General features: G+C 44.5%; 1 protein-coding gene across 2 annotated transcripts in view; it reads right to left on the reverse strand.

Moving 5' to 3' along the window:
• The window catches only part of Pknox2 (PBX/knotted 1 homeobox 2), a 258,062-nt gene that overhangs the window by 183,025 nt on the left and 48,871 nt on the right, over positions 1-26,166 (reverse strand). For both annotated transcript variants that reach the window (XM_055622368.1, XM_055622367.1), the window contains exon 2: positions 5,702-5,771. The gene's annotated coding sequence lies outside the window, so the exon portion shown is untranslated. The remainder of the gene's footprint in view (positions 1-5,701; positions 5,772-26,166) is intronic.

Here is a 26,166-nt window from a genome sequence, read left to right on the forward strand (position 1 = left end):
ACACACACACACACACACACACACACACACACACACACACACACACACACCTAGCATAGCAGGAAGGAAAAGCTGGGCATGTCTGGTGTCTTGGAGGTTGCACTCAGTCTTGACTTCTTTACTATTACAATTTTATTTTTTGAGGAAGGGCCTCTGGTATGCGATCACCCACTGGCCTGCCTGCTTCTGCCTCCATGGTTGAGAATAAAAGTGTGCACCATCATGCCCAGTTTGCCTCACGCGTGATATTGAAGAAGAACATGTAAGGTGAAACTGCACCTTTAAGCAATAGCACTGAGAGGTCCAAGCCAGGGACTTCACTGAGGACTAAAATCAATCCCTATCAGCTCTTTGTTAACCTTCCCTCCTCTCCAGGCAAGGGAAAGAAAAAGAGGGAGTGCAAAAGCCCGGCTCTGAATAGGCTGCTCTGGGTGGAGCTGAGTTCCCTGAAGAGCCCACTCTGAGGGTTCTTGGAGAGAGGGGGTCTGGAAGTCCGTATTCCCTTGGACGACCACCCAACACTCTAGCTTCTCTGAAGCAGTGTACCTGGATACTCTTTGCCTCTTTATTGCTCATTCAATATTCATTTGTCAAAGGGCAAGATGCTAATGTGCATTATTAAAATATCAATAGTTTATGAGTGAACTTTATGGCAAGTACAGTTAAAGGCAAAATCCTTGACCATCTCTCAGAAGCAATAGAAAGGAATGATCTTTCTTCCTAGCTTCTTTCTTTCTAGTCTTTTTATTTTATTTACTGGATAAATGAATGGCAAAATCACTATTGAGCACCGCCTACCAGGAATGGGCATTCAAGGCTGGTTTTCCCCACAGTGGTCCTAGGAAATGGATACAATGTGATTCCTTTAACTGACCAGATTTAACAGGTGTCCTGACCTAAGTTTCATGAAAGGAGGGAGAGAGGAAAGTATCCCATACCTTTATGCCAAAGCATCTTCGTAAGTAGGCCTGCTTTAACTATACCTAAGCAAGTTCCCAGACTCTGCACTTAGAATCTGAGGACTGAAGGTGACATTGGGGATGATGTCATCAGACATTTCCTACATAGAGGAGAGAAAACTAAGGCTCTTTCTTTTTGGGGGGAATGAAGGGGTTCTGAGACAGGGTTTCTCGGTTTATTGCTGGCTGTCCTGGAACTGGCTCTGTAGATCAGGCTGGCCTTGAACTCATTCTTTTAAATTATATTTTATTGTTGAATTGAATTCTTTTAAATTAGATTTTGTTAGCATAATAATTATACACATTAAAGGGAGTTCAGTGATTGTCTATACATGCATACAATGTACACTGACCAAATAATGAAGTAGTTGAAGACTCGATAATAAAGTGTTCTAGGTTGAATTTCAACTGTTCCACAGATTTCCTTCCTAGGGTACTTCTCTTATCCTCCAGGCCTTCTCTCTTTGTATATACAGAGCTAATAACAGAATCCCACAACGTAGGGTGCAGTGAGAAAATGCACTCCAGGGGCTTAGCATAGTGTCCAGCAAACACTTAGCAAGCACTGCTTACTAATATTAAATTTGACTTCATAATAAAATAAAACCAATCCTGAGTACCTTTCATCAATAATAAAACCAAGTACTCCTCTTCTCTGCCTAGCTCCTAGCACTAGCCATTCCCAAGTGTCAGCTTTAGTAAGGCTCTGTTTCTATCCTTTGGTGATTTGGAATTCATTTTTCACAATTAAGCAGGCAGAGCACCCAGATTCCCTTCAAAATTTAGCAGCATCTTTATTAGGCATGGGAAAGAGGATGAGAGAAGTTCCTTAAAGATGTAGGGTCCCAGGCCAGAGTATATGACAGAGAGAAAGGAGACAAACAGAAGACTTGGAGAGACGAGGGAGAAGTTGGTGTACAGAATTCTCCAACTTCATCAAGTCCCTTATAGTCTCTTAAGCTCTGAGCTTTGCCAAGAATCAAACCAACTTTGGTGGCCATGACAATGGAGATGTGGGAAACCTTGATGTGAGCAAAGAATCCAGGCTTGCAGAGTCCTTGTTTACAGGTCTAGAATTCTCTAGATCTGAGATTCCAAGCTGTGGGTTATATACTGGACCCATTCTCCCTGGTATGGACCACGATGCCATTGTTTCTCCCAGCACAGGATCTCCTACTGCTACCACACGCTGTCTGGAAAGAGCTGAGCTTGGCTTTGAGGCATTTCTAAGGCTAAGGTTTCTTTCCCGAGTGTCAGGTATGTTATGTTTGCAAAGGATCATGCATTGTGTAAGCTCCCTGAGATGCTGACTCTGGAAGCAAGGTTGTCCCTCAGCCCACTTCAGATTCAAGCATGCTCATGTCCTCCAAAACCCCAGTCCTGAGTCATGCTGGCCTTCCCAGTTCTATGGCAGGGAGAAAGACAACTAAGCAGCTAAGGGTGTTAAAGACATCATGCCCTCAAGAAGAACTCGAAGGTAAACCGTTTCCAAAGGAGGTTACTACTGTTTATCCCATAATGTAAAAATGCGTCCAGTGGGAACAGGAGGCCAGAAATTCAGCCTCGACAAGCTAACAGGGAACTCCAGCTGACGGCCTCAACTTCCCCAGTTGGTTTCTTCTGGATGATTGTAAGTAACTGATTCGATGGTGTCACTTTTCTGCTGTTATTTGTTCTTTTATTTGAAGTCTCACTCGAGGGGACCCTTTGCTTTGTATTAGAGACTCTCTCAGTTGTGAGCTCCAGCTGGCTGCTTCAGTGGGGCATCCCCAAGTCGGTTTCTGCTAGACATTTGTAATCCCTGATTTGATGATATTACCTTTTGTTTGGGCTCTCAATTGGCATAGTCCAATTACTCAACCACCTGATTTGATGATATTTTTGGCTGGCTGGCTGCTGCCTCTATTGCTATTTGCTATTTATTCTTTTATCTTTTGTTTGCTGTCTACTTAATAAACTCACTCCTTTAAAACTGAAAGTGCAGCGGTCATGGATCTTTCTCCAGACTGCACAGAACGTATCATTCCCCCCTCCCCAAGAAGGGTCAGTTTCAATTATTCTGGGAAAATAGGTAGGGCCAGTTGTACCAGGCAAATAGCAGTTCCAGTAGAATGTGGTCTTCAAAGATGAGTGCAACAGCATACAATGGCTTCCATATCTGTAGCTTATATCGCAGATTCACTTAATCACCGACAGGAAATATGTGATAAATAAAGTATCTGTAATGAACAAGTAAGTACAGGCATTTTTCTTTCCTAGTATTCCCTAAATAACATAGTATTAGCAGCTACTTACACAGAATTTACACTGTGTTTTGTCTTATAAATAATCGAGAGATGAGTATGTGGGAGGAGGTGCATAGGTGATTTGTAAATAGCATGCCTGCTAGTATCCGCATCTACATCTTCAGATTCTGGGGCTCTGAAAGGGGTACAGAACCATTGCCTGTAAATATGAAGGGATGATTTTAAAAAATGTGTATTCACACATGCACACACACACACACACACACACATACACGTCATACCACACTTGCTCTTCATTTAATGGGATGTTGATACTGTTGAGAGGCAGTAAGGACTGTGAACCTTTGGACCTGTTCTGATGGACAGAATGAGGTGCTACTTGACTTTATGGAGCAGGTCATCAAAGGCAATAAAGCTTCCACCTGGCTTTTGCTCTCCCTCAGGCTGCTTCGCCTTGAAATTTGGCAGCCATGTTGTAAGGGAGCCCAGACTACATGGAAAGGTGAAGAAGGCCTGACTGATAGGTCTCAGTTAAGAGCTAGAATCAAAGCCCAGAATTTGGAGAGAAAAAGATTATGGTGATTCTACCACCCAGCTTTTGAGTTGCCTTAACTGAAATTCTATATGTAATAGACAGAGACAAGCTGCCCTCACCAATGTCCTGTATAAGTTCCTGACTCACAAAATATATGGACTGAATTTTTCAGCTCCTGTGCTTGTGGGTCAGTTTGTTATACAGCCTAGTAAGAAACCACTAGAATTAAACTCTACTATCCGTTGTTTCCAGAAAATCCAGCATCATTTCCATGCAAATAAAGCCATCATTGGATCCCTCTGAATTCCCTCTGGATCTTCAGACTCTCTTTCCTCCTTATCTTGCCCCCATCACTCTGAGCCTGCTGTCTCTCCTTTCTGCCTCCCTCTCCAAAGGGCCGGATCTTCACACCTGAGGTGGCTTTGGCAACTACTACCTGAGAAACCTTTGACTCCTGGCCATCAGAGAGCCCTGGGCCTGCTCTTAGCCCAGGTCTAAGAGTGTCCCTTTAAGGGACCTTTCCCTAAGTTTGAGTGGTCCAGTGTTCAGAATGCCATACTTCCCTCCACAATGGGGAGGGAAGATACGGAGCAATTTCTCTCTGACTCTACGCTCTCATTAAAGTTCACGCTCAGCTGGCACCTTATACTTGTCTTGACTTATAAGGTCCCAGTAACCTCTGGTATGAGGAGACATTGATTCTCACAGAGGTCATTAGCCTCTGCTCCAGCTCCCCTGACCCACACCAACACCCACGCCCTTATCCTCAGTTCTAGGTAGGCTTTCCCGGAACAGGATGGAGAAGGGCACCCTTCCAGACCCTTCAGCCGGGGATTCGACCACTCTAGACTAGCCAGGGCTTGAGAGGAGGTGCCCTGGGAGCGGAGGCGCGTCAATCACTCACTCAGGCAACCAGCTCTGAATTGCAGGCCATTAGGCAGAGGACCGGCGCCCTGCTCACTCACCGGGCAGCCATTGGCAGGATGTTAGCCGATCGCAAGGCAGCCATTCTTATGATTTATTCAAACACTCATTACAGTCAATCTATTTTTACACAGAGGTGAAGATGTGCACTGATAACGGTTAATCATTTATAATTCCATGGACTGGTTGAAAGCCAATGTACTATCAAAGTCGCAGCGGTAGTTCCTCAGCCTCAGGTAGCCCCTGAAGCAAAGAAGTCTTTCCGCTGGCCCAGAGTAACCCGGTCACCGGCTGACACTGAAAACTAGGAAGAAGGTGAGTCCCAGACCTGCCCCAACAGGAGCTCATGCCCTGGTACCGGAGAGAGTTAGAGGAGTGGACAGAGTGGCAGTGCTGCAGAATCCCAGAAGAGAGACATCACATCCAGTTGGAGTTATCAAGAAATGCTGAGCAGAGGGGCCTGAACTTTGGCCGGGTCCTACACGTGGCCAGACTGATACCAGGCATGGTGAGCCAACAATGAGCCGCCGAGCCTCAAATGAGGTGGAACCATTACAGTGCTGAAGGAAGGAAGTGACAAGCAATATTTCCTTTTCCCTCCTTCTGACATCCCCAGAAGTAACCAAATAGAAAAGAAAGCATAGGCTATGAACATGGCCCGGACTGGAGCCCCTGACGTCATCCTTTCTTCCTTTCCCTGAACCCCTGCTCCAACAGCAGACAGAAATGGCCAAGGATCAGGTTGGCCTTGTAAACTCAAGAGCTTCCTTCCCTGGCACTCATGACACATGTAACATATCAAGTCCACCTTTATGTCCAATCAATACAGTCTAATTAAATAGCGTGTCATATTACAGAGCCTCTTTGTCACATTCAGACGTAATCTAATTAGAGCCCCACTATATTTTACATTCTGACTAGTTCATTGTTCAGTGTCTTTGCTGCAATATGTAGCAGTTAAAGATCAGGCTTGGGGCTGTCCCTGAACCCATAACCTTACGGGGTCAGTGTGGAAAATGCCAATCAAAGTTACTTACAGTTCAGGTCTCCTTTTCTAATGAGCAGCACGGAGGACAGAAAGCCTTAAAGTCGTGTTCCAGGCTCCACCTGCCAAGGAAAGGAAATATCTTTATAGACTGAGTAAAATTCTGAGGTTAAGAAGCTGGGTGGGCACGGGGAAGATCTATGAGTGAAACTGCTCAATAGCAAAGCTGGGGCTGGCAGCCCTGTGCCCACAGGGTGAGGGGAAAAGTTTCCTGGCAAAAGATTTCAGGCACAAAGTGAGCGCTGTTTATTACAAGTCAGGACAGAGACAGGACCACACTCTCCTCCAGCATGCCTCATTTTTCTTGTTTGTTTGTTTGTTTGTTTGTTCGTTTTTTGTTTTCAGTCCCTTCCCTATAAGAATCCCAGAGGAGGAAAAACATTCTTGGTGGTTGAATGCTTCAAGCTGTCCATAGCAATAACGACTGACTGGAACTTCTCACCTGTGGAAGACCTTGTGCAAGGAACAGAGAACCCTAATGGAAGGCTCAAGTGCAGGCAGGAAGTTTGCACAATGCACGAAAACAAAAGTGACCCCATTGTTCATGGTGAGAAGATAAAAGTCTTGCAACAGGAGGGACTTTTTTTTCTTTTCTTCTTTTTTTTTTTTTAATTTTTGAGATTATCATATAATTACCTCATTTCCCTTTCCCAACAGGAGGAACTCAAGATGAAAAGTCCAGATGGGTAGGAAGAAAAATGTGCGTGGAAAAGAATGATGGGGACAATTTAGAAAAATAAAAAGCCTATTTTTAACGCTCTTTCTGGGATAAGAAATACTTTAAAAAGTAGAAGCATATGTTTATCGGGTGTCTATGCCATGATCGACGGGCACAGAGTACTCGGGAATAGGTCCTGTGTTTAAAATGTCGCCTCACTGGGGAAGTAAGGTTGCCCTCATGAAAGAATCCCAGAAAAGACACCACTGCACAGAAAGTTGCACCACGTTCTAGTGGAGACCGCCATTCTCTCTCAACAACGAAATGAAGTTAGCAGGGGTTGAAGCACACAAGGGAGGTTTCCCAGGAGCTAGAATGTGAATCTGAAGACTTGAATAGGCATGACTCGGCTGGTGGGAGGGAGAGGGTGTCAAGCATGGAGAGTTTGGACCTAAATGTCTCCCAAAGGCCTGTGTGTCAAAAGCTTGGTTGCCAGAGTGGCACTATTAGATGATCCAATCCTGGAGAGGTAGAGCCTGGTGGGAGGTATTCAGAGTGTTGAGAGATCTTGAAGTGGATTGCAGGGCCCTGCTTTCTCCCTCTTTGCCTTCTGCTCTTCAGCCAGAAGGTGAGCAATTTTACTCCCAAACAGGCTCCTACCACAGCATGCCTTGGCATAGGTCCAAAGCAACTTGACCAATCAACCATGGACTAGACCCTCCAAAATTATGAGTCAAAATTAACTATTTTCTTTATAAGTTCATTATCTGTGATGTTTTGTAATAGTGATGGAGAGCTGACTCGAATGAGGACATGCCAAAAAAGAGAGGCAAGAAGGGAGAAGCGTAGTGATCCCTGAGACAGTGTCAAGGTTTCTCTGCCGCCAGGATTCTAAAGGAAGAAATAATGTGAAGCAAGCAGCAGTGATCTAAAGCATCCAGGAATTTGAGTATTACACAAGAAAGATCAGATCTGGCACCAGAGCCCCGAGTTACAGAAGGTTGTGTTGGTAAAGAAATGGTAGAATATGGTGTCCCTCTCCCTCTCATTTCTGCATTTCCCCTTTAACTAAAACAAGAGAAGTGTCTTAGAAAGAGGTGGAATTTCAATTAGACTCAGGCCTGGAGTACAGTGAGATGTGTACGTGGAAATAGATTGTCCCTCTTATCCATGATATTCTCCGGGCAAAGGCTGTCTGCTAATGGCTGCATGTTCATAGCTTATGCCCCTCATGAAGTAGACCATATCACAAGACTGTAAGTCACTGAGGAAAGGAAACACATTTTACATGTCTTTCTATCCCTAAATTTTAGATCTGACCTTGAATTGGTCAAATCCCCAGTAAGTATCTGCTGAAATGTTGACTGATGGACATTGTTCATTCCAACCAGAATCCAACAGGAGTAACCAAAATCCAGCTCTTCGTTGGCAATGGACCCTAATGTGTATTCTTCTGATTTATTTTCACATTATTTTTGAGCATTACATAAACTGGAGATTCAGAATCCCAATGGCAGTGGTTCTCAACCTGTGGGTCAAACAACCCTTTCATAGGGCTCAGCTGAGATCATCAGAAAGCACAGAAATTTACACGGCGATTCAAAACAGTAGCAAAATTACAGTTATGAAGTAGCAACAAAAATAATTTCAAGGTTGGGGTCACTACAACATGAGGAACTGTATTAAAAGGTCACAGCATTAGGGAGGTTGAGAACCACTGATCTAGAGTCTATTTAGTTGAGGCAGTGTACTCTCTACCTGCCCTTTGAGACTTTCTACCTGAGACACCAACAACTTAGAAGATATAGCTGACTTTTCATCTGTGCATGATACAAAGCCAAGAAGGGAAGCTGCTGTATTCGAGGATCAGAATCCAGATTGCTATAAAGCATTGAGCAAGCTAAAAACTGACCTAAACTAGAACACTCATTTTTCCATCACCAGCTTTTATTTCTTGCACACCAATATCATGACAACCACAAATGAAATAATATTGAAAGTCAGGGGGAAAATTGCCCACAATTTCATTACTTGAAACCATCAAATTATACTCTTATGTCCACATGCAAATCCATTTTCTTAATATAACTGAAGACAATGATTTGACAAGTATATACACACAAAACCTGGCTCTTAAGAAAATCAATTGCAGAATCAGGATGAGTTGAATTAGTTTAAAAAAAAACAACAACAACAACAGAAGAGCCTTGGGTCATTTGAGTTCAGTGCAAGGATAAGGCCTTGATGCTGCCAAACTTGTTAAATGTGATCTTAACAGCCATACAGTGTCTTGGCTGAGGCATGGGTAATGTCCTCCTGGACTTACCAGATCATGTTAGTTCTAATTGCTGTAATGCAAATGTATTTACTTTGTCATCAATGAGTGAAATAGAGAAAGAGAAAGATGTTTAGTGGTTAAATTTGGTGGCTATAAGGGCAGTTCTGGGGTCATGGTATACATGGTTCAATCCAAACTTGACCATGGGCAAGTTCCTGAACATCTTTGTGCCTTAGTTTTTTATGTTAAAAATGGGACCAATTAAATCTATAGTTCTAAGTGTGGTTATGCGGATTGTGTGGTGCCATCCAAACTAGGGGTGTTAGAATAGTGCCCCATACAAAATATACGTACACTGAGTACCAGTTGCTATTGCATTCTTTTCGTTAGGAAGAGGTTAAAAGGTGGAAGATAAAGGAGAAGAAACCAGACCTGTATCTGCGTTTCATTCCTCCTAGCAGTACCCTCTGGGGGTAAAAGTTAGGAACACCAATGCCTAAAGCAACCTGTTCCCTCTTCCTCGTGGTAGATGTCCAAATACATAAAGAAACCATGAAAAAGCGATTACGTTATTCTAGAAGGTAGCCTCAAGACTAATCAAACATTTTAGAGGAAGCCAGTCTTCGCATAACAAGGGACTCTCTAATAACGAGAAACATTCAGAAATTAATAAGGCTTCACGCCAAATAGTGACTCATAGCCCTGAAGGAGCTTCCTGCACTGGATGAAGAGCTGTGCCAAGGAATGGTGTCCCAGATTTGGCCTTCAGCCATTAGCAACATAAAAAAGAAAAGACACACACACATTTGAGTGTGTCTGTCTCTGTGTGTGTGTTTAAAACTGCATTTGTAATTTCTGTGTGCATGTTTGTGTAGCCCATGTGTATACATATGCAGGTAGACACAAAGGAAGAAGTCAGAGGGGGACTCCAGGGATCCTCCTCTATCAGTCTGAACTTTATTCCTTTGAGGCAGAGCTTCTCGCTGAACCTGGAGCTCATGTGTTTTGATGAGGCTGGTAGTCAGCAAGTCTCAGCATCCCCCTTTCTCCACCCCTACCTACAGCACTGGGGTTACAGGTTCGTGCAAGAGCATAGCCAGTTGGCTATGTGAGTTCTGGGATTTGAACGCAGGTCTTCATGGTTGTACAGCCAGTGTGCCTAACCTCTGAGCTATCATAACAGCCCTGCTAATTCATATTTTGATGAAATAATAATCATGTTATCTTTCACCATCATCTCATAACACAATTCAAACTACAAAAGGAGAACAAATATCTAACAATTAAGGATCATCCGTTGAATTTAATGACTAAAGTATCATCGAAATCACATCCTCTCACAACAGGGTAGCTGCATATGTGAACTCACAGCAACTGTGACAGCATGCACGAGACCTGCAACAAGCTTCAGCCAGACAAAACCCAAGCACAGAGAGGGGAAGATAGACATGAAAGCCCACCCCTAGCTGAGAAACTGTTGGTGTTTAATAGCTTCTGGGAGAAGGGTCAACTTTGCTTAATGTTGTGACTCTTAGAAGACTGACCATACTCCAGGGCAGGCCCCACTCCCAAGAAAGTAGAAGTGCATAGGGAGGTGAAGGTAGATATAAGAGGAGCTGAAGGGTGAATATAATCAAAATACAAGCCAGTTGGTGGTAGAACACACCTTTTTTTTTTTTTTTTTACAGTTTTTTTTTTTATTAATTACACTTTATTCATTTTGTATCCCCCCATGAGCCCCTCCCTCCTCCCCTGCCGATCCCACCCTCCCTCCCCTTTCTGCATGCATGCCACTCCCCAAGTCCACTGATAGGGGAGGTCCTCCTCTCCTTCTTTCTGATCTTAGTCTATCAGTTCTCATCAAGAGGGACTGCCACTGACATAATCTGATTGGCCTGCTCTTTGATCACTTCCCCCTGAGGGGGGAGCAGCCTTACCAGGCCACAGTAGAGGACAATGCAGCCACTTTTGATGAGAACTGATAGAACACACCTTTAATCCCAACACTTGAGCAGGCAGATCTGTGAGTTCAAAGCCAGACTGGTCTACAGCGTGAGTTCCAGGACAGCCAAGGCTACGCAGAGACACCCAGTCTTGAAAAACCAAACTAAATAAATAAATAATAAAAGCTAGGCACGCCTATAATAAAAAGTGGTGCTTGCCTATAACCCCAGCACGTGAGAAGGGAGAGGCAGGTGGATCTCTGTGATTTCAAGGCTAGCCTGGTCTACAATATGAGTTCCAGGACAGTCAAGTCTACACAGAGACACCTGGTTCAAAAAACCAAAATAATAATAATAATAATAATAATAATAATAATAATAATAATAATAATAAAATCAGGCGCCACTGGTGGCACATGCCTGTAATCCTGGCATTTATGGAGGCCAGAGGCAGGCAGGTCTCTGTTTCTGTCTCCAGCTGTCTGCCTCTCTGTCTCTTTCTATTTCTAACTTTCCTTTTTTCAAAATTCTGCTTGTTTCATTTCTCCCCCATTTCCACTTTCATTGAAATAGATTTTTGAAGTCATATAATATATCCTGATTATGCTTTCTCCTCCCAGTTCCTCCCTATCTTCCCTCCATCCCCTTTCTGTCTCTCATCAGAAAATAAACAGGCTTCTAAGGGATAATAATAAAACAAAATGTAATTAGATAAAACAAAACTAACACATTGGAATAGGACAAAACAAACAGAAGGCAAAGAGTCCAAGAAAAGGCACAAGGGACAGATATAGATGAATAGAGCCTCTTGTACACAAACTCAAGAATCCCATAAAAACAATAAACTGGAAGCCATAATGTATATGCAAAGGACCTGTAGAGTAAAAATAGAGAAGAAAAAAAACTTAAATATATATGTAAATAAAATCTAAAAATAGGATAATTTAAAAGAGAGAGAGAAAACAAACAACCAACCAACCAAAACAAAATAAAACAAGAAGGAAGGAAGGAAGGAAGGAAGGAAAGAAAGAAAGAAAGAAAGAAAGAAAGAAAGAAAGAAAGAAAGAAAGAAAGAAAGAAAATACCATTAAGAGAACCTCCAAGACCATTTATTGTTGGGCATGGAGCCTACCCTTAGGAGTAGTTTGTTTCCCTATAGAGAAAACTAAATTGTCATTTGCAAACAGTTATCAATTGGAGATGATTTCTGGGTTAGGGATGGGGCATTCTGTCCCTCATGTCTCCGTCTGTCTCTGTCTCTCTGTTCTCTTCGTTTATGTTTGTTTGTCTATCTCTGCCTCTGTCCTCTATCTTTCTCCTGTGTCTCTATCTCTGTTTCTCTCTCTCCTTCTTTCTCTCTCTTTCTTCCTCTCTCTCTCTTTCACACACACACACACACACACACACACACACACACACACACACACTTATGCACATGCTACTTTTCCATGTTATCTTTCACTTCTCACTGTGCACCAAGCAAGAACCACCCTGTGGACATCCATATTCATTATATTTTAGAGCCTTTCAAAGCCAGCACTATGTAATCTCAGTAAGGAAATACCACGTCAAAGGCACACAGCCATGAAGTAATATGACAGGAATTAGAACATCAGTCTATATTATCCACTCTGAACATGACATGGAGTCATAAGTGAAATTGGCCACTCACATTTACAGACAGGAAGGAATATGCAAAATGATAAATGAAAGGGAGTTGTTGAATGGTCTTATTTGTTTGGACAAGAGGTGGGGTGAAGGATAGAAGAAAGCTTCCCCGGAAGTACTTCCAGAACTTGACTTTGTGTCCTTAGACAGCTGTGTAGCCATCTGTGAGGCACACTCAGGTAAGTTAGAAGGATGGAGGAGATGACATTGTCAGAAACCACCATGGTCCCATACAGTACTAGATCAAGGGGTATCATCCAGATATGTGTATTCATACTCTGAATTTGCAATTATTTGGGAGAAGGACCATTAAACCACATTATGCCTCAATTCCCCCATTAGAAAATGGAAAAGTTAGATAGTAGCCAATCCATAACACAAAATTCCCCCAACATCTGTATGTCTGATATGGTCATTATTAATTTCCAGGGAAAGTGCTAAATCTCTCCCTAATGGGTCTCATAATGTAGTTGTGGCTAAGAGCAAAGATTTGGGAGTCAGATATGTTGGGTTCAAGCTGGGACCCGCTAGTGTTTTTGACCTTGGTCTCTCTCAGTCTCAATCTTCACATCTCTAAGAGGAAGAGGACACTGGAAACAACAACCAATGAGATAATGCATGTATCACATCTATTGAACGGCTTGGGCTATATTAATAACTTAATAGGATTATTGATGTTATTCAGTGTCTAAGAGGGACTACAAGCAACTGTGTGGGGGAAGAAAAAAAAAAGCAAATGGAAAAGACCAGGGCATCAGCATTCAGCTGATGGCCCAGAACTTTCCCGTTCTTGCCCCAAGCCAGACCTTTGAGACCAGATCTGGTGAGATACCCTTCTTGGGCGCCAACAGTTTCCCTGGATGCTCATCTTCTCTGAAAAACTCCTGCAGGCATATGAGCAAACCTTCCAAGTGGAAAACAACTGAGCAAAAACCAGAGCTGGACAAGGCATTCATGGAGGATACCTATTAATTTACTTCAGCGACTTTGGATGGCACATCCTGTACCCCACTGCTGAAACACCAGAGTCCCCACACTGGCTCACCTGCCATGGATGATATTCTGTCATTGTTTATATTTGCCCTATGAGACTGCCATAAAAGCATTGTAGCTCCTGGCCAACGGGTTCTACATGACACAGTAGCTGAGGGAACAAACGTATCGTCACTTGGCAGTAAATATACAGAGCTTGAAAGTCTTAATCATTGGCACTGAGAACAGTGGTTAACAGTCCTCTACGCCTGCTAGACATAGATTCACTTCCACACCACCCAGTTCTTTCACCCAGTTGCAAAGAACCTGCATGTAGTTCCTGAGTCACATTGTAGGTATGAATCTGAAGCCCTATACAGAGTCTTACAACTGGTAGCCTAACCCTAATCACTATTCTAAAGGAAGAAGGAATCAGAGATTCTCTGACCCCTGGACAGTGGCTGGTAGCCTGTGATTCGCTCTCTGAGCCCAGAAGGAAGACCCACCTATACTGAGCCCTATGGCTAACACACCAGCCTGGTCTTTGCAGAGTCCAAACCAAGAAAGGCCTGCTTTAGGGCAAGTTCCCCTGACCCTGGGGACATTCTCTGCAGTGCAAAGACAAGACCCAGAGCTTGCTACGTCTATCAGTTAGCTCAGCAACTCTATTCATGCTGCGTCTTACTTTCCATTCCCCAGACTCAGGCAAGGAATCCCAGTTGGCCTTCTGGTTCCAGACTCACCCTGATCTTGCCTGTCTCCCCACTCCTGGAGATCCCTTTGAAACACCAATGAGATCACATCCACTCTTTAAAACCATTCCAAGACTCTATTATTTTTCTGAATTCTGACAACACTAAGACATTTGGAAAATTTCAAGTTTTAAAATTCTGATTTCTAACTTTTCATAAAAAAAAAAAAAAAAAAAAAAAAGGTTTAGCCAATCTTGCACACCCAGTGAATGGCCTTAGAGATCAGCCACCTGTAAAATTTTACTGGGCACAAGTCCTCCTGTTTGTTGACTAGAAAGAAAGCAGGCACTCCCGGAAGTGTCTTTTGTCACAGGGCCAGGTATCTGGACCAACTTCTGCTGCCTGTGGAGGAGTCTCAGGTTCAAGGAGACAGAGTGGGGAAGGTAGAGTAGCACAGTATATTCTCATCTGTGCTGGACCCAACCGGAAGCTGAAGTAGGACACTGAGGAGTGTCAGCGCTGCTCTACCTCTGCTTCCTTCGCTTCCAGGCTACAGGCAAGAGCCAGGGAGGACTTTCTGCAGCTTTCCAGGAATGCCAATGGCCTGAGGCTTGTTCTCAAGAGACTTACTCCCACCCCACCTCATTCCTGAGGCTCCACCCCTAGCTCTTGCCTCTCCTAACCCCCCTCCCCCGTAGCAGCTGCACCCCCCTCCCTTTATTTCTATCCCACTCTTCCTATCAAAGCCCTAACAGCACATATTTTGTTAATTGTACAAACCTAATGGGGGAATGCATTGGCAAAAAAGGGTAATGGCCATCAGACCAGCAATAAAACAAAATTAATGGCCCATAGGAAGAAATCATGTCCACTTAATCCCAGCTCTGAAACTCTAATAGAATAATGGAATACCAACGGAGGGATTTTTCTCTCTATGCAGATTGCTTACACCATGTTAATCACTTGCAAAGCAGGCCACATACCACTCTGGCTCCCATGACCCTCCAGGGAAAGTAGCAGACCAGAAACATTCAGTGCAAGGCTCATTACTGACATGCACCATGGCAGAAACACCTTCTCTCCCTTCCCCAGGTGACTCAGGACAGCTAGTGTGGGGCATTGTTAAGGGCCATCAGGTGTGGTGGGCTGGAAAGCAAGACACAGAACGCCTAATAATAGCAAGCATTTATTGAGTGCTTACTATGCACCAGACATTGGCTAGCTGAGTACATTCTGTCTATTGGATTTCTGCAGATCTCATCCTCATTCTCTAGAGCCACACACTGCTGTGAGATAGAAACTGGCCACCCCATGTGGCTCTTCACAGTTAAATGCTAATTAATTAAAATACACAGCACAAAAGTCAGTCTCTGGTCAAGTGTGGAATAGCCACATATATGATCAACTTACTTCTACTATGAATGACAGGACCAATGCACACAAAGATTATATTGTTTGGCCAAGGTCAAACAATGAATTAGTGACCAACTCCAGTGACAATCTTCAGTGGCCATGGGAGGGGTTGGAGCCACATCTAGGCCCACGTGTGGTCTCTTTATCTCTAAAAAAAAAAAGATATCTTTATCTTCCACAAAAAAGTGGAAGCAACCCAGTGTCCATTGACAAAATAATAGATAAAACAAAATGTAGCTGTTACAGTTTGGATCTGAAAAGTCCCCCCAAAGACGCAAGTGTTAAAGGCTTGATTACCAACATTAATCCCAAAGATGGAAGGAGAAAGACCACTGACCCAAGTCACCATGGCCCAATTAATTAAAGCAAGCTTCTTATTTGTGTACATGGACTGCCTGCCCCTAAGTCAGAGTTGGATATGAAGAAGATGTGGCTTTTATAGCTCATTAGTAGGGGGTTTTCAATGGGGAACTAGGTGGCAAAGTAGGTGGGGCTAGAGGAGCAGACATAAACATAACAAGTTAGCCCTAACGCTCTCCTGAAACAAAGATGTGGTTGCAGGGTGGGCATAACAAGATAGTCAACAGGTAGTGATAACAAGATAGTCCTAGGTGGGATAACCTTTTGAAACAAAGGTAGCATTGCAAGATGCTTATGAACAGTTTTTTTTTTTTTTGTGAAACAAAGACATGATTGCCATTCCTGGAACAGGCAATATAGAACCATTTTTAGTTAAGGTTACACATGGGACATAGACCAATCCTTGAGAAATAGAGGTTCAATCATAAACACGAATGAACCTAAATTGTCTTTACTATTAGATGGCTTTTAAGCCTAAAATGGAGGCAGGCTGGTCCTGTACAACCAACAACACTATTGAGAGGTGTTAGAAGTTGGAAGGAGGTAGGACCTAGTGTAGGAAGTTAGGTCACTGGGGAATGTTCTTGACAGAGATGTTGAGACTCTGGCTTTTCATTTCTGTCTTTGCCACCATTTGGTAAGCAGGCATCCATCATCACCATTCCAACCATGGTGCACTATACCATATGCACAAAGCAAAGGGACCACATGACATGGACTAAAAGCTCTAAACCCAGGAGTCAAAATAAATGCTATCTTTTACTAGAACTATTTTCTCTAGTATTTTGTCACAGTGATAGACAGCTGACTAGCGTGGGTAGATACACATAATGTTGCAAGAGATATATGCTACAACATAGCTGAACCTTGAGGACATTAGACTAAAGTGAAATAATCAAGGACAAAAGGGAAAATATTCTTTGATTCCACCCATAGATGATAACCTGGAGCAGTCAAATCCACAGAGACAGAAAGCACAATGATGGTTGCCAAAGGCTGAGAGTGAGGTTAGCTGAACAGGGAGTTGTTTAATAGGGAAATTTTAATTTTGCAAGGTGGAAAGAGGTCTAAGAATGGATGGTGGTAATAGCTGCACCATTATGGATGGACGTAATGCCACTGAATGTTCAGTGCACTTAAAAATAGTTTTACCTAATGCATACTTTATATACATACACACACCACCACAGTCACCATGAACAGCTAATTTCTGTCAGGAAAAGGAAAACGCCCAGTATCTTTAAAGAGCAGAAAAGGGAGGCATTCAGTGGCCCAAAGACAAGACAAGGGGAGCCAAGGATTACTGGCAGAGAGACCAGGGAACCCCAAGTCTCTGCATCCGCAGAGGAGGGACTACAAGAAAGGACGAGGACTGTCTCCTCCAAATGCAACAACAACAAAAACAGCCAAAGTGTGGGGCAGCAGGGAAAGCTGCCTTTCATGCTAGTACCCAAACTAAGGTGACTGAAGGGTTGGTACTGGGATTAGAAATTATTTGAAATTATTTGGTATTTTAAGACAGAAGAGAAGGACTGCCTGGTGGGGAGAGAAGACCAGCTTTCTCATCTGAAATGAGAGATGGGCTAGGAATGTATCCACAGCAATAAATGATGTGCAGGAAGTCTAGAGAGGGAAGGGAATCGGAGGACAAGAACTCTAGCCTCTTAATGTCAGGTAGTGTGGGAGGGCTAGACAATACAAAGAATGGCCTTAGTCATCTCAGTCCTAGGACCCTGTACACAGCATTCTAACTCTCTGGACCTCAGTTTTTTTCATCTTTTGGACTAAGTGGCTGGATTAGAGCAAGAGCAGGCTTTACGGTTCAGATGCCTGCAAGCCCTTAGATTTTTATCCAGAATGGTGTGTATGATACTGTGGGAAAGTGTTATGAATTATAGCCAGATTTTGAGGCTTTCCACATTTCCACGGTTTTAAGTCGGAAGGAAAGATGTCCACTAGGTGCATATGCAGCCAAAAAAATCTTAAGATTCCAAGAAATTTTGGACAAAACATCAATAAATCTTTTGGTCTCAACCCAAATGTTTATCTTGCCTTGCCTATAAGAGACATTGTAAAAATGCAATAATGATATCCTGATACACTTTTAAAAGTTAAAATGCTGCCCCTCTTGCAAGTAAATATTCATGTTGGAGCATTGTATGGCTAGAAGTAAGAGAAAATGTGGGCCAGGCATGGAGGGGGAAGGGAAGAAATTACCCCTGCTTTGGGGAACAAAGCCATGTGACACAGGAGAAGGGTCAGCTGCAGGATGACCCTGGACATTCCTCATTTGGTTAAAAGTGAAGAGGCCCCAAAGTCCCCTCTGGAGAGGGGTCTGGCTCCAAAAGAAAAGTAAATACAGCCTACCCAGGAGGTGCAGCCCCGGGCAGAACAAATGCATGTCTTTGTGCTAACAAGTCCCCACTGGCATCTGGCTTTACTTTGCATAGAATTCTCAGCTGTGTGACAAGAGAAAGTGACAATCTGAGGATTCATCAAGGGAAGCAGAGCAGGCAAAATACAGCATTTTGCCACCAACAAGCAATAAGGACTAAACCAGGGTCATCAAGGGGGAGGGAGCATCTGCAACTGGGGTCAGTGCAGTGCTAGCCTAGGAGTCAGTCACAACCAAAGACAAACTGGAGAGCATGGCAGGCAGTGGTAGCATAAGTCTTCAATGTCGGCCCTTTGGAGGCAGGAGGATTGCCACAAGTTCTAGGCCAGCCATTATGAGATCCTGCCTCAAAACACCAACCAACCAACCAGCCAACAAAACAAAACTCCCCTTTTCATTTCACACTTAAGACATGGGTTGGCTGTGGTGGGGCAGGATTTATTTAGGGAATCCCAGATGGGAAGCCATGTCAGGCATTCACTCATGTATAAAATGTTTCTTGAGTGCCAGCCCTTTTGGTAGGTTGAGATCAGTGATGAACAACAAAGCCAGTTCTCTGACCTGCAGAGACCTATATTTTTCTAAGTGTGCTCTTAAGCATGTCCTTGGGCTGTGTACCGCCAAGGACAGCAATGAATGCTGTCCCACACAAAACTCACAAACATGAAACACTATCAGTTCTCTGATGTGAACACACATCTGTCGTGTTCAAAGGCTGAACAAGCCTGGGGTGGAGTATGAAGAGACAACGGTGGGCTCTTCCCACCAAGTACTCCCAGAACTTTCTAGTACTAGGTCCCTTTGCAGCTAATACACTCATACAACAGGGGACAGTGAGGTTAGTCACCTTTCTTAGAACAGTGCTGGAAAGAAGACAAAACCAAACATTCTGTACATCTCACAAAAGGAATCCCAGGCTCCCTCCAAACAGCATTAAGGCACTTCCCATTCATTATTTCCCAACTTGCCTCCTGGGGCTGGCCCTGAATATTGTTTCATAAATAACTGAACAGGGCTCCCGGGTTAGGCAGATGTGCACAGTGCGGGTTGATGATGAGGGACTATGGCTGTGCTAAACGGTTCTGGGATGCTGACTCTCAGCAGAGGGGTGGCTCAGTAGAGAAAGCAAAAGTGGCTGGTGTCCCCACCTGGATCCCCAGATCACAGTGGGATGCTGAAAGAGCATTTGTTTCCAATTGTTCTTAGCCACTAATTTGGCTCCAGGGTATAACACCAATCTGAGAACAAACGGAGTAAGAAAACCATGCCTTTCCTAAGGAGACCCAATTTTGCCATAAATAGGGGAAGAGGGAGGAGAGGGTTCCTAAGTTCACAGCACAGGCCCACTAGGCACTGTGGCAGAGTCATCAGGCAATGAAGCAGGGCCTCCTACACTGAGGTAAGATGGCATCTCTGCCCTCCAGCTCCTAGCCACCCGGCTGCAGTGCCATCTGCTGAGCCTCACCTGCTCATTGCTCCTCCGAGGTACCTCCAACAGAGGACAGATTATTCTGATGGCAGGGAGATAGAATATGGTCCCTCGCTAGCAGTAACTACCCAGAACAGTCTCTCCTGTGCAGTTGACTGTCTCCACCTGGCATCTGCCTGCAAGAGAGTCTGAAGGTGGCAGAGGGCTCAGGAGCTGGCTGGGGGCCTCTGCCCACACATAGAAGGATCTAAAGGCCCTCTGGGGGGAGGGCTTGCTCAAAATGCCCTCTGTTGCGTTGCAGAAAGGTCAACCATAGGCAACCTTTGGAGAGGACACAAGCAAAGCTCTGTTTGTGACAAACTGAAGAGCTAGTACCCTCTAGGGGCAAAGGGGAAGAGATGGTGAGCAAGGCTGGGGCCAAAAACAGCTGCCTTCCCGTGTGCATTGCATGTGCAAAACTGCCAGCAAACAAGAGGCCCTTCTCACCGTCAAACTGCCTTCTTGTGTCTTAAAGTATTTGAATCAGAGGGCTTTCAGTGTGACCCTCTTAAAAGCAAAAAAAGCAGACAGAATGCCTTTTCCAGCACACACTGCTTTTACCCCCAGCCTCCCAGCATGTGCCATGGTTTCTATGACAAAAATGCCATCCTCGCTAGCCGATGATTTAGCTGTTCGATAATTTCATAAATCCGACCTTGAGTAGAAGTACAGAAAAGGGGACAATTTTTAGAAATTCTCTGAGCAGTCAAAATACGTGTCACAAAATCACATTTTTGAACTTTATTTGAAAGGGATGCTCTGAGACTTTACTGTTCCTTCCTCTATTTTTTGCACACATTTCTAACAGGCTAAGGTAACTGATTAGGACTCCGATGTCTAGACATCATAAAAGATGAGGAAAGTAGGCTTTCCCAAAAGGCAAACTTTGGAGTCTGGAGGGCCAGAGAGAGGGGCAGGGAACAAGCCAGGTTTAGTCATGGTCAGGGTAATTTGCTCAGGAAGGCTAGGGAGAGACCCTTTCACTCACAGTATATAGCACATGCTCTGTGTTAGTGCCTAGAGTCTGCTTTTCTAGAGGGCCCTACAGTGCTGAGTTCTTCCTCTGGGATGCCTGTATTTCAGAAGTCACTTGGGTTTCTAATTGGTTCGTTCATTCATTCATTCATTCATTCATTCATTCATTCATTCATTCATTCAAGAGGCATTGATACCTGTCAATGTTGGGTCACTCCAACAAACTGGGAAGAAATGCAGACAGGGAACACCTGTCATTCACAATATACCCAATGACGTACACTGTCTAGACATTAGAAAAGACAGCTAGGAAGTGGAGAGGCAAATAAGCTGTCTGTTAGCCCCAGCCCTAAGTACTTTGGAGAGAATATTTGTGGCAAGGGGCAATGATAATTAAGGATTCTGCTGGAAATGTCGCAGTACCAAAAGCTTCAAACTAGACCACCAAGAAAATATAGGACTGCAAACAAGTGTGGAGAACATCTTAGACAAAAGGTAAGTAAGTGTGAAAAATCAGAGCTGGGGAAAGTAAGAGAGATGAGGTTCCAGGGCTGGGCTTCCTCATCTACATAATGAGTATTTGGGACCACTGGTCTCTGAAAAGCTTCAGGCTCCTACATTAACAGGGGTGCTTCTCTCTGGCCCCAATTATACTATACCTGGGTAGGCCCCAGCTCCAGATACCCAAACCAGTAGGACAGCCACTCCAACCCTGCCCTGTCCCTCAGACAACAGGTAGCACTGCCCATCATTTGAGGACACAAGGATTTTGCAGGCGATGGGGGAGGGGATGAAAATTGTGCAATCTGTCCTGAAGAATTCGGGTTAATAATTTATAGATTCATTAAAAAAAAAAAAGCTGCTGAAACAAATTGCATACAAATTGTGTGACAGTCAAAGGAAATGTGCCCATGTTGCTTAGTGGAGCATAATAAATATATGCAGCCCATAATAATAAGTTACTTAAACTTGGGCTACTAAATGATTTATTAATTGTCCTGGAATCCTTTCTAGCTACCACCAAAACCAAGAGCATGGTCATATTTTACATCAGCTCATATGGCTCCAACACCAAACGACACAGCTGCCCACAGCTGTCCACTCCATGTTTCATCCTAGCCCCACCCTTCGGTGTTGTCTCACCGAAAAAGTACATGTGCCCCAAACATGCAGCCATATACTACATATTCTTGTCTCTGTCTCCCTCTCTCTCTGCCATCAGTGCGAAAGCAACCTTGGGAGGACCTGTATTCTGGTACAACCCAGGCCACAAGCCCCAGGTTCACAGCCTGCATCTCTCACATCCTAGGACACACTAACCCAGAGAGGAATGACGGTTTCTGCTGTTGTGTGCTCCAGGTGGACCTCTTCCCCATCCCTGGTCTATAGGTGCTCCCATGGCTTCTACTCCCTGCAGACCCCACCTCCTTGGGACATAGAACTGAGGGGGGCTACTCAGGAAGGAGGGAGTTTCAGTAGCAAGCTAGAGCCTGGAGCCATCCGTGGTGCAGAATCCAGCAAAACACAAAGCTTTTGAGGAATGGTCCCTCTGCAGCAACACTGCCTCCATGGACAGAGAAACAGGGAGAGTCAGGACCAGTTCTGGGATGACTCGGAAAGGAATGCCAGAGCTGGTGATTCTCCAGGGGGACTTGCCTGGTGACTGGAGGTTGCCCCTGTCCTCAGCGGGCTTCTTTCAGGCCTTCTCATCTCAGATTGAGGCTGCCTTTGGGACTCATCTTACTCCATGCTCTCTGACACTCAACAGAGGGGGATTTCATTCCCCACCCAAATAACTCCTCAAATCTGTCCCCTACATCTGCATGACTGCTGTATAGCTTGCAGCCTAGAGACTGAAAATCAGTAGTTCTTAATAGAATTCAGTCCCAGATGTTTTGTGAAATTTGTAGCAAGGGTTTTTGTTGTTTTTGTTGATGTTGTTCGTGGTAGTAGTTTAGGTTTTTTTTTTTCTTAATCCACTTTTAGAATAGACAATATATAGCACAGTTCAAAATTCCATAGTATAAAATGGTACACAGAGTAATGTCTACCTACCATTTCTAGCTCTCCTCTGTCTAAACAAATACAAATATAGAGTCTTATTTTCCCTGTTCCGTGCACACCCTTTGGCACTTTTGCTGGGCTCTCGTTTTACTCACATTTTGGAGAACTCTGCATATCATCACAAAGAGCCTCCCCATATTAAATGCATAGTATTCCCTTGTCAGGACCTTCCATAATCTAATTGGTCTCCAATTAATAGATATTTGAGTTCTTTCCAAGATTTTTTTTGCTGTCACAAATAAAGCTGCAAAGAACATACCTTTACAGACGCCATTCCACATATATGCAAGTACATCCTGAGCATTCTGCACCTGAGTGGTGAGAATCCAGTGTCCCGATATGAAAATTGCAAGTCAAGTTGCAAATTGCAAGGCATGTTGTCTTTTACATTTATTTATCTACTTACATTTTTTTTTTCAGTAGGAGGGATCAGACTCAGGGCCTTGAACACACTAGGCCAGCGACTTCATCCTTAAGCTCCCCACTCTCTATTGTGTGTGTGTGTGTGTGTGTGTGTGTGTGTGTATTCACATATGTTCCTGTATGTATTCATGCAACAGCAGTCAACCTAAGTTGTCATTCCTTATAAGCCAACCATCTTTTGAGGCAGGGTGTCTATCTTACTGGCCTGTAACTCACCGATTAGGTTAAGCTGGCCAGTATGTAAGCCTCTGAAATCTGCTCATTTTTCTCTCCCTGGTCCTGGGATTCTAAGCCTGTGCCACTGTGCTGGCTACTTTTATGTCAACTTGACACAAAGTAGAGTTATTTGAAAAGAAGGAACCTCAGTTGAGAAAATGTCTCCATAAGATCTGGCTGTAAGGCATTTTCTTAATTAGTGATTGACTGAGGAGGCCCCAGTCTGTCATGGGTGGTGCCATCCCCAGGCTGGTGTCATCCCTGAGCTGGTGATCCTGGGTTCTATAAGAAAACAGGTTGAGCAAGCCATGGGGAGCAAGCCAGTAAGCAGCACCCCTCCATGGCCTCTGCATCAGCTCCTGTCTCCAGGTTCCTGCCCTTCCCCTTCGTGGGTTCCTGTCCTGACTTCCTTCAATGATGAACAGTGCTGTGGAAGTGTAAGCCAAATAAACCCTTTCCTCCCTAAGTTGTCTTGGTCATGGTGTCTTATCACAGCAACAGTAACCCTAACTAAGGACATGCCCTCATGCCCAGCATTTTTTTACGTGGGTTCTGGGAATCAAGTCCAGGTGCTCACATTTGCACAGCACACTTCTCCAACTGAAATCTATCTTCAGCCCTGTTTTGTTTTTGAGAATTGTTGTTGCTGTTGTTCATTTGGTTGGTTTGGTTTTGGTTTTCAGACAAGATCTCATGAAGCTCAGGCTGGCCTCAAGCTTACTGTGTCATCCAGACCCGTGTGAACGCCAAATCCCCTTGCCTCAGCCTCACGAGTACTTGAACTACAGATGTGAGGCTCCAACACACACCTGTACAACCACGATGGGGGCATAAAGACTTGTAAAGAAATTTCTTCCTAACTTATCATTAGTCTCTTGACATCGTTTGTAATTTTTCCCAGTGGTTTTTGTTTTTACAGTTTTACAATCTGAAAACCAACAAAGAGAGAGAAAAAACAAACAAACAAAATACCTTCCTGTTTTGCTCAGCCTTCACTACTCCCCACAACTATGTAGCGCCCTCTCTACTATTTTCAATTGCCAGCCTGGATAGCCGTGTGGTGTTTGGAACTTCCACCACCATCCTGTGTCCCAGAGGAAAGATAGTTAGATACCACCTCACACCGAGATTACGACACAGCCATGATGTGGCTCATCCTTAGCTCCTCCTTAGCTAGCTTCTTCCCTCCCTCTCCCGAGTAAAGCCCAGATCAGTCCAAACAAACATCACCTCCTACAAACAAATTTTAGACCAAGTCCTTGTCCCTTCCCCATCACGGCCACGCATAGCCTCCTCCATAGAGACATGAACCTATACGTCTGAGCCCGTGCCTACTAACCCACCACCTCCCCAGATGCTAAAGGCAGGGGCGAGGCAGCCGCAGCTGCTTCTCCTGCACTCAGCAGAGGGCCCTGGCAGGTGCTCCCTGGTGCTTAGAAACAGACTGAGATTCCCACCCATATCCATCCGTTCCCAGTGGCCCTTAGTCCTCTGTTGCCCAGCTTTTCAGAACCAACACCTTCCCACCAAGTGCAGTCACCTTAGAGAGAAGCTGGAAGGAAGGCCCATCCAAAAGGACAATCCTGGGAGGAGAGAAGTGGGTGAGCCATCCACTTCTGGGTGGGTCGCCAGATAAAAGCACAGTCTGCCTTAGACATGGTGTATTGTCGCCCAAAAGCCCGCGTGTTAATAAACGTTGGTCTACAGGATGGTGCTATAGGAGCCAGTGGGTCCTGGGGAAGGTCTTTTGGTTCCTGGGGAACAGTCCTCAAAGGTATGGAACAAACCCAGCATTCCATTTACTTTAATCTCCAGGTCACGAGGTGAGTGGCTTTGCTTACACGCTTACTGCCATGCAATGCGCTGTGTCGCCAAAGGCCTAAAAGCAACAGGTAGGATCTACACCTGAGCCAAAGCAAGCCCTTTCTTCTTTACGTTGATTGTCTCGGGTACTGTCATACCAACAAAGCTGACAGGACACTAGAGTCGTGAAGGCTGTAGCTGACTATCTGGTGGAGCACAAAATCAGACCTGGGAGTTCTGTTCCTGTCCACCTTACGGCTGTGTAAGCCCTGACAAATTACTTAACCTCTCTGTGTCGCCACTTCCTTATTTGTGAAAAGGCAGTAGACAGGCTGTTGTCCCACCTAAAGGGCGCTCCAGCGGTGACAGCTGGGGTTAAATGAGACAAAGTTGACCCTAACTCTTCCCTAGGGCGGGACTCTCCTCTAGCTCAAACAGAAAGGCGGGGCTCACGTAGCGGAAATACGTTCATGGCAGCAACCTGGAAGAGAAAGGCGATGCTCGCTGGCACTCCATGTGCAGCCTGGGCTGGGTGTGCACAGCTGCTGCCATGCACACTCCTGATAGTGACATCCCTGCACGGAGGAGTTTGTGGTCTGATGTGATGACTAAGGAAGGCTTAGGGGAGATGAGTAGCTGTGTCTGGGCTAGTAGGAGAGTCAGGACTCCAACCTGGCTCTACCAGGCTCCCACGCCTAAGTGCCTCTCTGTTTCCTGTTCCTTCCAAACTGCATGGGATAAGCTCTGGCCTGCAAATCTGACTTGTGTCATGGCTGACAAGTGAGCCAGGATGATGGGGGATAGGAGTAGCAGGGGAGTAAGCCCAGGGCAGGAAAGAGGCAAAAGAGAGCATGAACAGAGAAGTTCCTCTGGAGTCTGGGAGCATGAGGCTCAGTGGTGGAGCTTGTGCTTTGCATGTATGAGATCCTGGGTATGATCACAAGCACTGAAAAATAGAAAATAAAAAAAGGAAGAAAAGTAAAAAATGTGGCCAGTGCACTATTGCTTGAGTGTACAAGCATGCACACACGTCTGTGGGGGGCGGGGAGAAAAAAGGGAGAGAGAGAGAGAGAGAGAGAGAGAGAGAGAGAGAAAGAGACTCCATGGCTATGTGTTGTTCTGGATCTGG

The sequence above is a fragment of the Psammomys obesus genome, unplaced genomic scaffold (genome assembly GCF_907164565.1).
Source record: "Psammomys obesus unplaced genomic scaffold, mPsaObe1.curated_primary_1811, whole genome shotgun sequence".
NCBI classification, from domain to species: domain Eukaryota; kingdom Metazoa; phylum Chordata; class Mammalia; order Rodentia; family Muridae; genus Psammomys; species Psammomys obesus.